The sequence below is a fragment of the Sapajus apella genome, unplaced genomic scaffold (genome assembly GCF_009761245.1).
Source record: "Sapajus apella isolate SASKATOON/1434 unplaced genomic scaffold, GSC_monkey_1.0 scaffold1336, whole genome shotgun sequence".
In the NCBI taxonomy this organism is placed as follows: domain Eukaryota; kingdom Metazoa; phylum Chordata; class Mammalia; order Primates; family Cebidae; genus Sapajus; species Sapajus apella.
In genome coordinates, this window is record NW_022438262.1 from 624 (window position 1) to 13,225 (window position 12,602).

General features: G+C 37.1%; 1 pseudogene across 1 annotated transcript in view; it reads left to right on the forward strand.

Moving 5' to 3' along the window:
• The first annotated feature begins 10,094 nt into the window (after positions 1-10,094).
• Positions 10,095-12,602, forward strand: part of LOC116546756 — a 5,455-nt pseudogene continuing 2,947 nt past the window's right edge. The window contains exon 1 of the transcript XR_004266827.1: positions 10,095-10,294. The product of XR_004266827.1 is annotated as an HLA class II histocompatibility antigen, DRB1-8 beta chain-like (transcript). The remainder of the gene's footprint in view (positions 10,295-12,602) is intronic.

Genomic DNA, 12,602 nt, shown 5'->3' on the forward strand with positions numbered 1-12,602 from the left:
ATGTCCAGTAATTTCTTGCTGTCCCTATTTTAAATATATGATATTTGTGACCACTGATGAACCTCTTTTTTTTTATGGTTCTGAATTTTGGATTCTATTTTAAAAATCTTTTTCTATTTCAAGGTCATGAAGATATTCTCTAATATTGTCTTCTAGAAGTTTTATTGTATTGATTTTTATAGATAGATATGTTTTCTATTGTCATTAACTTTGTGTATGATATGAAATAGGTGTCAAATTTCTTTCTTTTTTTTTTTTTCAGTGAGGATATCCAACTGACCCAGCAGCATTTATTAACAGGCTTATTATTTTCTGGTCACTTAATTGACAATTATTAGATCACAAAAGAGAACATATTGCATAGTTTAATTTATATAATGTTACTAAGCGTGTTTAGGAGTAAATATTAGCTTTGAAGGTGTATTGAGAAGCAATGAAGTGACTACTGTGAGAGTCTGTTGGTGAGTTGTCTTGGTGGGAAGGGAGAGCAGTGTGGACAGGAGGAGGCATGGGAGGGCTTCTGGGACTGCCCTGTTTGCTGTTTCTTGATTTGGGTGGTGGCTTCATGGATGTTGGCATTGTAATGATTGATTAAGTTGTACATTTATGCTTTCTGTATTTTGCTATATGTGTGTGCTATGACACTATACAATGTTAAAAGTGTAACACATTTGGTTTCCTGACCATATCCAAGTAATCAATATTTATTTATTTATTGATTGATTGATTGATTGAGACAGAGTCTCACTCTGTCACCCAGCCTGGAGTGCAGTGGTGCAATCTCGGCTCACTGCAACCTCCACCATTTGGTTTCAAGTGATTCTCCTGCCTCAGCTTCCTGAGTAGCTGGGATTACAGGCACCCACCACCACACCCAGCTAATTTTTATATTTTCAGTAGTGATGGGGTTTCACCATGATGGCCAGGCTGGTCTCGAACTCCTGACCTCATGATCCCTCCACCTCGGCTTCTCAAAGTGTTGTGATCGCAGGCGTGAGCCACCACGCCCAGCTCAGCTTTCAGCCTTTCTTATCAACACCTTATTTAGTCATCCTGTTCTCCTGCAACTTCTCTCCAAGACTTTCTAGTCAGATGTATCTGCTGGAGATAAGTGATGTTGTTTCATTCTCTATCCGTATTGGTTATAGAAAAAACAGCAACAGCTATTTGTGAAGGGGTGGGGATTTCCAGTACATCTCTCTTGTTTTTCTACAAAATGTCTCAACCAGAAGGAAAGAACCAAGACACAGACAGGAAGATTGATCTCTGTTGGTGTTACCTACAAAAGGAAGGAAAATATATTATTTCTAAAAGACCTTCTGTTCCTTATTCATCATATACCAGTTCTACTGCATATCTGGAAATCCAAAAGGAGCATGGTACTCCCGTCATCCATTCCTCTTGTCACCATGCTAATCTCTGTGTCCAGTTCCTCATAACTAACCTTGGATTGTAAAAACTTTGCTACTTGATATTTTTCCTGCATCCACCCACATCTTTCTAAAGATGTAATGTCTTTGCCAAATTTTCAGTGTCTTTCCTAGTGAACTTCAGCTCTGCACATCCCCTCTGGTATCCCAGCATTATCTAAGGGGCCTTTCAATTCTAGTCAAACAGACTCCCCTCTATTATCTCCATTTCCATTTCCTGACTCCCCCTGCCTCCTGCACACACGTTATTCATGATAGCTCCTGTTCCCCACCAAGTCTCTAGCCAACCTGAGACATAACCCTTCCTCTGTGTTCTGAGTTTCACTTCTGGAACTCACATCTATAGAAATGCTTCCTTCTTGTAAATTTAAGTTTATATCTAATTTTAAACATTTTTGTCTTGTCTTAAAAATTAATGACACCAAATTGTGTTTGATTGTTTTTATAGATTTGTCTGTTGTAGATCTTGTGACATTTTAATATTAATTTTATATGTCTGTCATTATGATGTGCTCTTTTGCCTGTGTAGAATCTACTTAAAAGTAGAATCTAATTCATTTGACCACCACCTTAAAAACTTTTCATTTATTCCACCTGTCTGTCTACTACTTTATACTTTTTGACTAACGTCTTCCCATTCCTCCCAATCTGCAGCCTCTGATAACTACTATTCTACTCTCTGCTTCTACGAATTTGATTGTTGTTGATTCCACATATAAGTGAGAATATGCAGTATTTGTTTTATTTCACTTAGAAATGTCTAGCTTATTTCATTTAGCATGTCCTCTAGGTTCATTCATGTTGTTACAAATGACAGAATAGCCTTCTTTTTAAAGGCTCTATGTCATTCTGTTATACAGAGTATATTCTGTTTATCTACCACATTAAAAAATTTGTCAGTTAATGGACACTTAGGTTGATTCCTTATCTTGGCTATTGTAAGTAACATTGTAATGAACATCAGAGTGCAGGTATCTCTTCAACATACTGATTTTAAGTCCTTGGACATACACTCAGAAGTGCAATTGCTGGATCATATGGTAGTTCTACTTTTAACTTTTTCAAGAACTTCCATACAGTTTTTTTTATAATGGCTATACTAATTTACATTTCCACCAACGGCATACAAGTACTTCCTGCCCTTTTTTTTTTGAGACAAAGTCTCACTGTGTCACCCAGGCTGGACTGCCATGGCTAGAACTCAGCTCATTGCAACTTCTGCCTCCAGGGTTCAAGCCATTCTCCTGCCTCAGCCTCCTGAATTGCTGGGACTATAGGCGCATGCTGCCACGCTTGGCTAATTTTTTAATTTTAATTTTTTAGTAAAGATGGGGTTTCACCGTGTTGCCCAGGCTGGTCTTGAACTCCTGAGCTCAGGCAATCCATCACCTCGGCCTCTCAAAGTGCTCGGATTACAGGCATGAGCCACCATTGCCAGCCAAGTGTTCCATTTTCTCCACATCCTCACCAGCACTTATCTTTCACCCTTTCAATAAGAACCATTCTTTTGGTGTGAGGTGATATCTCATTGTGGCTTTAATTTGCTTTTCCCTAATGATTAGTGATGTTAAGCATTTGTTGGCCACTTAAATGTCTACTTTTTAGAAATGTTTATTCATATTCTTTGCTTATTTAAAAATCTTGTTAGTTTTTGTTTGTTTTTGTTTTTTTGCTATTGAGAGTTCCTAATACATTTTTGATGTTAACCCTACATCAGATGTATTGCTTGGAAATATTTTCTCCCAACCTATAGGTTGTCTCTTCATTCTGTTAATTATTTTCTTTGTTGTGCAGAAGTGTTTTAATGATATAATCCCACTTGTCTATTTTTTAATTTTGTTGCCTGAGCTTTCGGGATCAAATAAAAAAAGAAATCATTGTCCAGACCAATGTTGTCTGGTTTCTCTCTATGTTTTCTTCTAGTATTTTTGCAGTTTCAGGTCTTATATTTAAGTCTCCAATCCATTTTTAGTTGATTTTTGTGTATGGTGTGAGATAAAGGTCCTATTTTATTCTTCTGCATGTGAATATCTAGTTCTCTTAGCACTGTTGATTGAAGAAACTCTTCATTTCCCATTATGTGTTCTTGATACCTTTATTGAAAATAACTTGGTCATAAATAAGTAGCTTCATTTCTGGGCTCTCTATTCTATTTTATTGATTGATGTGTCTATTTTTTTTTTGCCAGTAACATGCTGTTTTAATTACTCTAGCTTTGTAATATAGTTTGAAGTCAAGTGGTGTTGTTTTTTCGGTTTTGTTCTTTTTGCTCAAGATTGTCTTAGCTATTCAGGCTTTTTATGTGGTTCCATATGAATTTTATATTTTTTGTAGATATTATAAATGTGATTGTTTTCTTGATTTCTTTTTTGAATACTTTATTGTTAGTGTACAGATAAACTACTGATTTTTGTGTGTTGATTTTATATGCTGCAACTTTACTGTATTCATTTATTAGTTCTAACAGCTTTTTGGTAAATTTTTTAGCATTTTTTAGATATAATGCACATTCTTCTCAAGCACACACTGAACTTTCTCCAGGATAGATCAGATGTTAGGCCACAAAACAAGTCTGAACTAATTTTGAAGTGCACAATATCATTTTGTTAACTATAGGCAGATCTTATGTTAAATATCTTAAATAGCAGATCTCTAGAACTTATTCATCCAGCAAAACTAACACTTTATAGCCTTTCAATGACAACTCTCCATTTCCCCCAGCCCCTAGCTCTTGTTAACTACTATTGTATTTTCTGCTTCTATGAGCTTGACTACTTTAGATACCTCATATAAGAGGAATTATGCAATATATATCTTTCTGTAACTGCCTTATTTTATTCAGCATAAGTCAAACGAAAAACCTTTTGCATGGCAAAGAAAGCAATAAACAGAATGAGAAGATAACCTGCAAAACTGAAGAAAATATTTGCAAACCTTTTATTTGATAAGGGGCTAATTCCAAAATATATAAGGAACTCACACAATTCAAGAGCAAAACAAACAACCAAACAAACAAATAACCTAATTAAAAAATGGGTAAAGGACTTAAACAGATATGTCTCCAAAAAAGATATTATAGACTAAATGTGTATGTTCCCTCCCAATCATATGTTAAGTCCTAATCCCCAATATAATAGGATTGTGAGGTATGCCCTTTGGAAGGGATTAGGTCTAGAGTCCATGTAGATAAACACTAATCAGTTGCCCATATGGGAACACAAATTGGTTTCTGATGGTGTAAAGTTACTAAGGAAAAATAACAACAATAAATGGATAAACATGATAGATTTCTTCTTACCATGGAGGATAAGTATCCTCAACAGAAGACTGTGCCATTTAAAGGCCATGTTAGTATTCATCAGACTTGATAGGACCCTGTCTGGTAGGATTTCAGCAATGTCTTCCAATGAGGAACTTTGAGTGGAGCCAGGCTTTGCACCATGGCACTGTCTAGGTTATGGCTGTAAATCTCTAAGTGCAAAAACCATGGTCAGTATCAATGATATTGCAATTAGTATCAGCAATACCACCAAAGGAAACATTGACAGTTAAAAGAATTTAGTGTTTAACTCCTGTTCTGCAGAGACAATAAACCCACACCTGTGTATTTTGCCTAGGTGGCAGAACCAATTGCTTTTAGAACTGATTCCTGTTATGCTTTTTGTTTTTTTGTTTGTTTATAGCTTTAGAAATTGTAATAGCAATAAGGATTCCTCACTTCTGGAAAACTTAAAATTTCTAATAATCCCTATGTTATCTTCTGTTGTGGTTATTATATTTTCCTCTGTTTAATAATATAGCTATGGCTTAGATTTTATTAGCTGGTACCTTTTTTCTTGTTCTAACAATTGGCTAGATACCTCTTTAAGATCATGTCCAAAATTCTGAACTATGGATACTGACAGGGTATCCTTTACACCCAGATAATCTTTAGCATCTCTAGATGGATATGAAATAGTACCAAGTTTTCCCTTTATCTTGATGATGTAATCCCTTGAATGAACACATGACCAAAATAGGGATGGCAACAATAGTTAGTGTGGTTTGTGTGCTTTATTTTTCTCAAAATTGCTGTATGATATTGAGAGTTGCTTTGTTTGACAGGCACATGGGGTAGGAAGAGATGTCATGACAAAAGGAATAGTTAATTCTTTTGCACATATATAAGTTGATTTTATTTAGGTAAAATGTTGACATAAACAAGTACTAGTAAATTTACTTTTTCAAGATAAATTGTCTACAAGATGAACTATTATAAAATTAACTGCTAAAAGATTTTATGGTTTATTTCAAATAAAATAAGAAAGAAACCAGGCACACACTTTACAGGACAGATTTTAAAGAGGTTGGTACAGTTCAACAAAGTCATCAATTTCTTCACTGTCCAAACTGCAGTCACTGGGGAGTGGGCTAGTGGAACACCAAAATGAAATTTTGAAAAATAATCTGGCTTATTTTGTACTGGATAGATAGGTGGATACTTACCACAGCACAATTAACATAATACCTAGAAAGAGAAATAAAATAAAAATTCTTTATATATACAATATTAGTAGAAAGACCTATGGGAATTCTAGCTATTCTCTCTATAACTATGCAATGGCAAGCATTCTGTTATAAAACAGCTCAGTTAAGTCATAGAATGACATTTGGAAGTTGAAGAAGTCCTGTCAACTGACCTAGATAGTGTCATGGTATAATGATTGGTTCTACCAAAGTTCCTCAATGGAGGACATGGCTGAGCTCTTACTGGAAAGGGTCCTGTCAAGTGTGATGAGTACTAATAAGGCCTTTACATGGCACAGTCTTCTCTTCAGGACACATATCTTCCATGCTAAGAAGAAACTGGTCCTGTGTATCCATTTATTGTTATTATCATTTTTTTTTAGATATAAGGATTAGTAACCTGCTTTTTACATTAAATTCCAGATATAGATACAAGGATTAATAACCTGCTTTTTACCTTAAATTCCAGATTTAGATATAATGATTAGTAACCTGCTTTTTACTTTAAATTTTAGATTAGTGGTAGTTGCTTTCTGAAAACTCCTGAGATTATTTTGAGACTACTTGGACAAGTGGCAAACATTCTGTGATAACTAAGGCTTGCTGATAAGCAAAATAACCTATTTTTCCAAAATGTGCTACAAGCCTTCAGAGTTACTACAAGTGAGCCCCATTCTGTGACAATCAGCAGGACTCGACATTCTGTAATGCTACCAGTGTCAATTTGCCTGTAGTTCAACAAAAGTCTGTGCTTCTGATTTTGCTTGTTTGGTTCTGGGAATGTTGAGATTTATTTCCCATAAAAGCTAACCTATGGTTTCATGCATCAAGACCAGAAATCATAGAACTTCTGTACTGAAAATAGCTTTCTTCCAGAAATCAGTTTAATTGCCCTTTCCTCAGGAAATAAACTCTCTTATCTGACACCTCTCACACATGGCAGAGTTGAGAAGATTCTTCTCTCGTTTTCAGTGAAAAAGCTCAACCCAGAGATCACCTGTATGATTGATGGTTTGGTGACAGTTGCTACATTGTTTAACCTGAACTATCCTAATATTGAATATTGAAGACAAGTGTGAGATACATAATTTAAAAAAGCACATCTGCTGTAGTATAAGTGTGTCCCCTTTAAAATTCAGGTAGGGCTCCTCATTCATGGCTGGGATTAGGACCCTTGCAAAAAACGCTTCACACAGTTTTTAGCCTCTTGTCCTTCCACCTTCTACCATGTGAATACACAGCGTTCTTCCTCTCTGGAGGATGCAGGGCACCATCTTGGAAGGGAGGCCATGCCCTTTGCCAGACATTCAACCTGCTAGTGCCTTAATCTTGGACTTCTCAGCCTCCATGTGTTCTTTATAAATTACCCAGTCTACTGTAATTTATCGCAGCACAAATGAACTAAGACAACATCCTTGTTACTCACAAATGTATAAAATATGCAGAATTTAGTTCATTGGCATTGGCTATCTTTTTAAATATAAATGTGTTTGATTTTTAAATAGTGTGTCAAATTTATATGAACAAGTTTTGAAAGTTTCTCTTTAACTATATTTTAGTACATTGACTTATTTTGCCACCCCTTTTATCTTGTAATACTAAGATGAACCTTAGCTTCATTTCCTAGATTACCATATCAAAATTAGTTAGTTTATTAGCAAATTATGATCCCGTATTATCAAATTAAGTGTGATATTGTCCTGGTTGCAAGTGCACAATTGTCCATAGTACCGAATTATCACTGTAGTGTAGGAACACAGTTTATTCTCAAATCCAGGGACAATAGTGACTTCCACCCAACCTCTCCAAGAAATCTTTACCTTTTCACATTAACAGGAATATATTTTTTCCAAAATAAATGGGACACTATTTTTATTCTACTCTGACATGATCAAACTTGCACTACTTTGTGCTGTGAAATTGGAAAGAATGATTGAGCATAATAGAATGGAGTTAGAAATGTTGAGGCTGTCATTATCTTTAATAAGAAGGAGACTTGTGCAGGAGCTATGGGTGTCCTTATATAACATAAAACCAAATTGTGTCATTTCCAGAGGAGAGTAACCATGGTGGTGAGGGAAATCTTTTGAAGGAACTACAATTGCTGCACAGTGTCTTCCCTAAACTCTATAAAACGTTGCCATTCACTGAAAGAAGTAGTCTTACTGATTTGCACAGCCATGAGTTAAAGTGATAAAAAGAATTTTAGTATAAGGGACATAATTCTCTTTAGAAATTGAATGTGAGGTAGTATAATACAATGGCTGAACTTGAGGGGTTTGGAATCACATATATAATAATTCAGTTCAATCGGAAGTTTACTATTTACTAGCCTTATATCCTTGCAAAAATTATCTCCATTATTTTATTCTCTCCACTTGTAGGGATGAAAAGGGTATTTCCCTCGCTGACATAATGTGAGAATGGTATAAAAATATGACGTATGGAAATGTTTTGATGCAATTTTGAGTACAATGCAAAATGTTCAAAAATTGCTCAGTAAATTTTAGTCATGTTTATTGCAGCATGGTGAGAATACTGCCCCTGGAAACACTAAGGCAGATGAGGAGTGAGTGCCTATCAGAACCGTGGTGGAGTTTGAATTCATGCAGAACTTTATGTGTATAGTTGTACTTTGAAGTCCATTTTGAATCTCAGATGCTACATTTATATTAATATAAAAACATAATAATTTTCTAAATGTAGAATTACATGTTTAAAATTATATGATTACATCAAAGATGTAATTAATAGATTTTCCCCTAGGGATCTGTTTCCTGAACATTCTGTAACATATTAGTTAGCAAAGTCTTCTTATATCTTCCCTTAGGATAAAACAAGGGAAGTGGAATAGTAAAGTGTCATAGTCTCAATCAAATGAGGAAATCATGATGGGAACCAGGAATAAGAGATTGAACATTCTTCACATAAAATATTATTTTACTCTAGGCGCTGTGGCCCACTCCTGTAATCCTAGCATTTTTGGGATGCTGAGAAGGGTGGATTGTCTGAGCTCAGGAGTTCGAGACCAGCCTGGGCAACATGGTGAAACCCCATCTCTACTGAAGTACAAAAAATTAGCCAGGCGTCGCGGTGGGCACCAATAGTCCCAGCTACTTGGGAGGCTCAAGCAGGAGAATTGTTAGAACCCAGGAGGAGGAGGTTGAAGTGAGCTGAGATCGTGCCACTGCACTCCAGCCTGGGTGGCAGAGCGAGACTCTGTCTCTAAAAAATATATAAATAAAAGCATAATTTTTAAAAACGAGAAAATTAGTTATTTTAAAGTGAAGTTGTTCTGTCAACAGCTGACCTTGAGTCCTTGATCGATCTCTCAGACCCCTGAATGCTTTGGTTGCACAGTTGACTTTTCACATTGTTAGGGTAAGCTCTACACAAAGGCACCTTCAGACTCTCCATTGCCCAAGGTGACCCTGCAAGCCCCTTGCCTCTGTGTGTGCTGGAGGTGCCCCTAAACTTGGGGGCAGCACCAGGAGAACACTTGCAAAAACCTTTTTTACTCAGATTAAATTATTCACAGACATTTACTATTTCTTAACTTAATAAAGACATTCCTAATCTGTAAATTGGTACAGATTATATTTTCCAGTCAACAGCTGTCATTCTGTCATATCATCAGATACCCAGGGCTGCTGCTCCTCGAGGCGTCCACAGAATCACAGCTTTTTCCAGTATTCAAAGACTTGAAAGGTATTGTCCCTTCATTTCAACTGTTAGACATGAAATAATTTTCCCAAATCTTCAACATTAAGATATGGTGTAATAAGGACCAGATTAAAGGTCTCTGGATTTGCAACCATGTTCCCTCCATCTCTTTTACTTCTAAACACATTCACTCCTGCAAATACTTCTGTTGCCGAGTGGGAAATGAATGCTCTTACAAGGCTCAGACTTGCGACCACGTCACTGACCAGCACAGAGCTGGCTCACAATAGGGACCCAATTAAAGTGTTTTACTTGCAACTGGATCAAACCTTTCAAATACTAAATTAAAACACTCCTTTAAAGAAAGAAATTCTGTTTCAGAAGAGGACCTTCATACAGCATCTCTGACCAGCAACTGATGATGCTACTTAACTCTGATGCTGATTGGTTCTACAACAGGAGATGACCCAATCCAGGAGCAAGGAAATCAGTAACTTCCTCCCTATAATTTGGAATGTGGGTGGAGTGGGTCATAGTTCTCCCTGAGTGAGACTTGTTTGCTTCTCTGGGAACTGGTCCTGTCCTGTTCTCCAGTATGGTGTGTCTGAGGCTCCCTGGAGGCTCCTGCATGGCAGCGCTGACAGTGACACTGATGGTGTTGAGCTCCCCACTGTCTTTGGCTGGGGACACCCGACGTAAGTGCACATTGTGGGTGCTGAGCTTCTATGGGGTGGGGAAAATAGGGAGTTTTGTTAACATTGTGTCCAGGCCATGTCCCTTAAGAAATTGTGACGTTTTATTCCGTGATTCCCCATCTTTATCATTGGATTCCAAATTATTTCCACCACGAAAGGAGCTTGGCTGCTTGCCCTCCATGAGACTTGTGTAAGGGGCCACAATACAGGCCATTTCTTTACAAATCTCCACCAAGAAAACCTTTGTATCACATTTCCTCAAGGGCTTTAGAGGATTTAGAAATAAGGATGCTAAAATAAATTCCCCATACAACTTTTCTCTTTATTACGTTGACTTTTGTCAGACAAAAGGAGTTGTTTTTTTATTTTTATTTTTTATTTTTTTATTATTTGAAAATCATGTAGGAGTCAAGGAAATTCAATGTGTCTCGCCTAGGCCATCTTGTGTTATGTCCTCGACAGGACCTATGGTATTGGCTCCTCTTCCTAACATGTGAGGATGGGCCCAGTGGCCTTCCGTTATCTCCCTTCTTTTCTTTCTGACCTTCAATGTTTATAAAGCTTGTATCCCTGCAGCATATGTAGGTTCTCCAACAGAAGTTATACTTAGTGCTCCTTCTTCCTTATGGGGAAAAAATCCCTAGAGTTGAAGCTGAGATCTTTAGTACTTGGAATCACCCTACAGATAAAAAGGAGCAGCTAGGGGGTGTTCTTTGGTGCCTAAAGAACTTAAGGCATCCTCTGAAAACCTGGCCCAGGTTAGTGTTTATTGTGACTCTTTTTTAATCTTTCTGTACTAGCTTCTACTACATCTCCTACATGCTCTAACTAGACTCCACAAGAAGAGAGTCAACTAATGTAGAATAAATTATATGAAATTCTATTTTTGTAAGCCAAAATAGTTAAATAGTAATTTAATAATGTTCAAACTATATACTTTGCGTGGGGTTATAGAGAGAATGTGCACATTGTTCACATCTCATAGGGCTGAAATTCGATGAGCAAGTCCTGGAAACTCATTGTCTTACTCATGTCTTGTTCTAAATTTCATAGGTTCACCCATCATGCCCTCAGCTTTCCTTAATTAACCATGTCTGTTCACCTCTTCCTCCAGTTTCTCTCTCTTTTTCCCAGATATGTTGTCATCATTTCCAGAAATCTCTAAAGCTTGCAAAGACCCTTAGCACTATAAGATCCATTGAAAAAGATAATTTTTTTTTTTTTTTTGAGACAAGGCCTGGCTCTGTCACCCAGGCTGTAGTGCAGTGGTGCGATCCAGGCTCACTGCAACCTCTGCCTCCCAGGTTCAAGCAATCCTCCCTCCTCAGCCTCCAGAGTAGTGGAGACTACAGGTGAGCAACCATGCCCAACCAATTTTTGTAATTTTGGTGGAGATGAGGTTTTGCCATGTTGCCTAAGCTGGTCTTAAACTCCAGGACTCAAGCAATCCTCCTGCATTGGCTTCCCAATGTGCTAGCATTATAGGTGTGAACCACTGCACCCAGGCAAAAAGAGATGAATCTTATTTTAAAAACTTCCTTTTTCTTAAATCATTGTTTCTTTATCTATGAATTCTTCCAACTAGAAGGAGGAGAAAGAAGAAGTTTGCCTATATTTCTCACAGGGAGGAGAGAGGGTATAGGGAGAGGCATCAAAATAAAGGAGTGCTGGAGCTTGAGCTCATTCTTACTTTCCAGGATCCCCACAGTGATCAGAACCTAGAACCCTTGTTTATTCATGTAGACACTTATTTTTCTTAGCAGCTACTGTTTACTGGGCTCTATTCTAGGTTCAACTCTAATTGAGTAAGACAGAAAGTGTCCTCACTCTCATGGAAGTTACACAACTGTAGAAGAGAAAGACAATAACCCAATAAGCATTTAACAAAGAAGAAAATGTTAGAGAATAATAATGCACTGCAGAAAAGAAATCAGGTTTGTGGAGAAAGAGAAGTGGATTCATCCAACTTTAATTCATGTGTTTAGGGAGCTCTACTTGAGAAAGCAACATTAAGCTTTTATCATTTTAAAAGTTCTGTATGTCTATCATGGCATGTGTTGAAGAACACAAGGAAATTTTAAATCACTCCTTCTGATGTTTCACTAACAAGTTGAGCTAGGGTTGCCAAATAAAATACGGGTTCCTAGTTAAAACTGAATTTCAGATACACGACCGTAATTTACTGGCAATCCAGATTTACCTGGGCATCCTCTGGTTTTATTTGCCAAATCTGTCAACCCTAGGTGGGACACATGAGCATGGATTACAGGGCTAACCATGCAGGCCACAGTGACAGCGACTTCATACT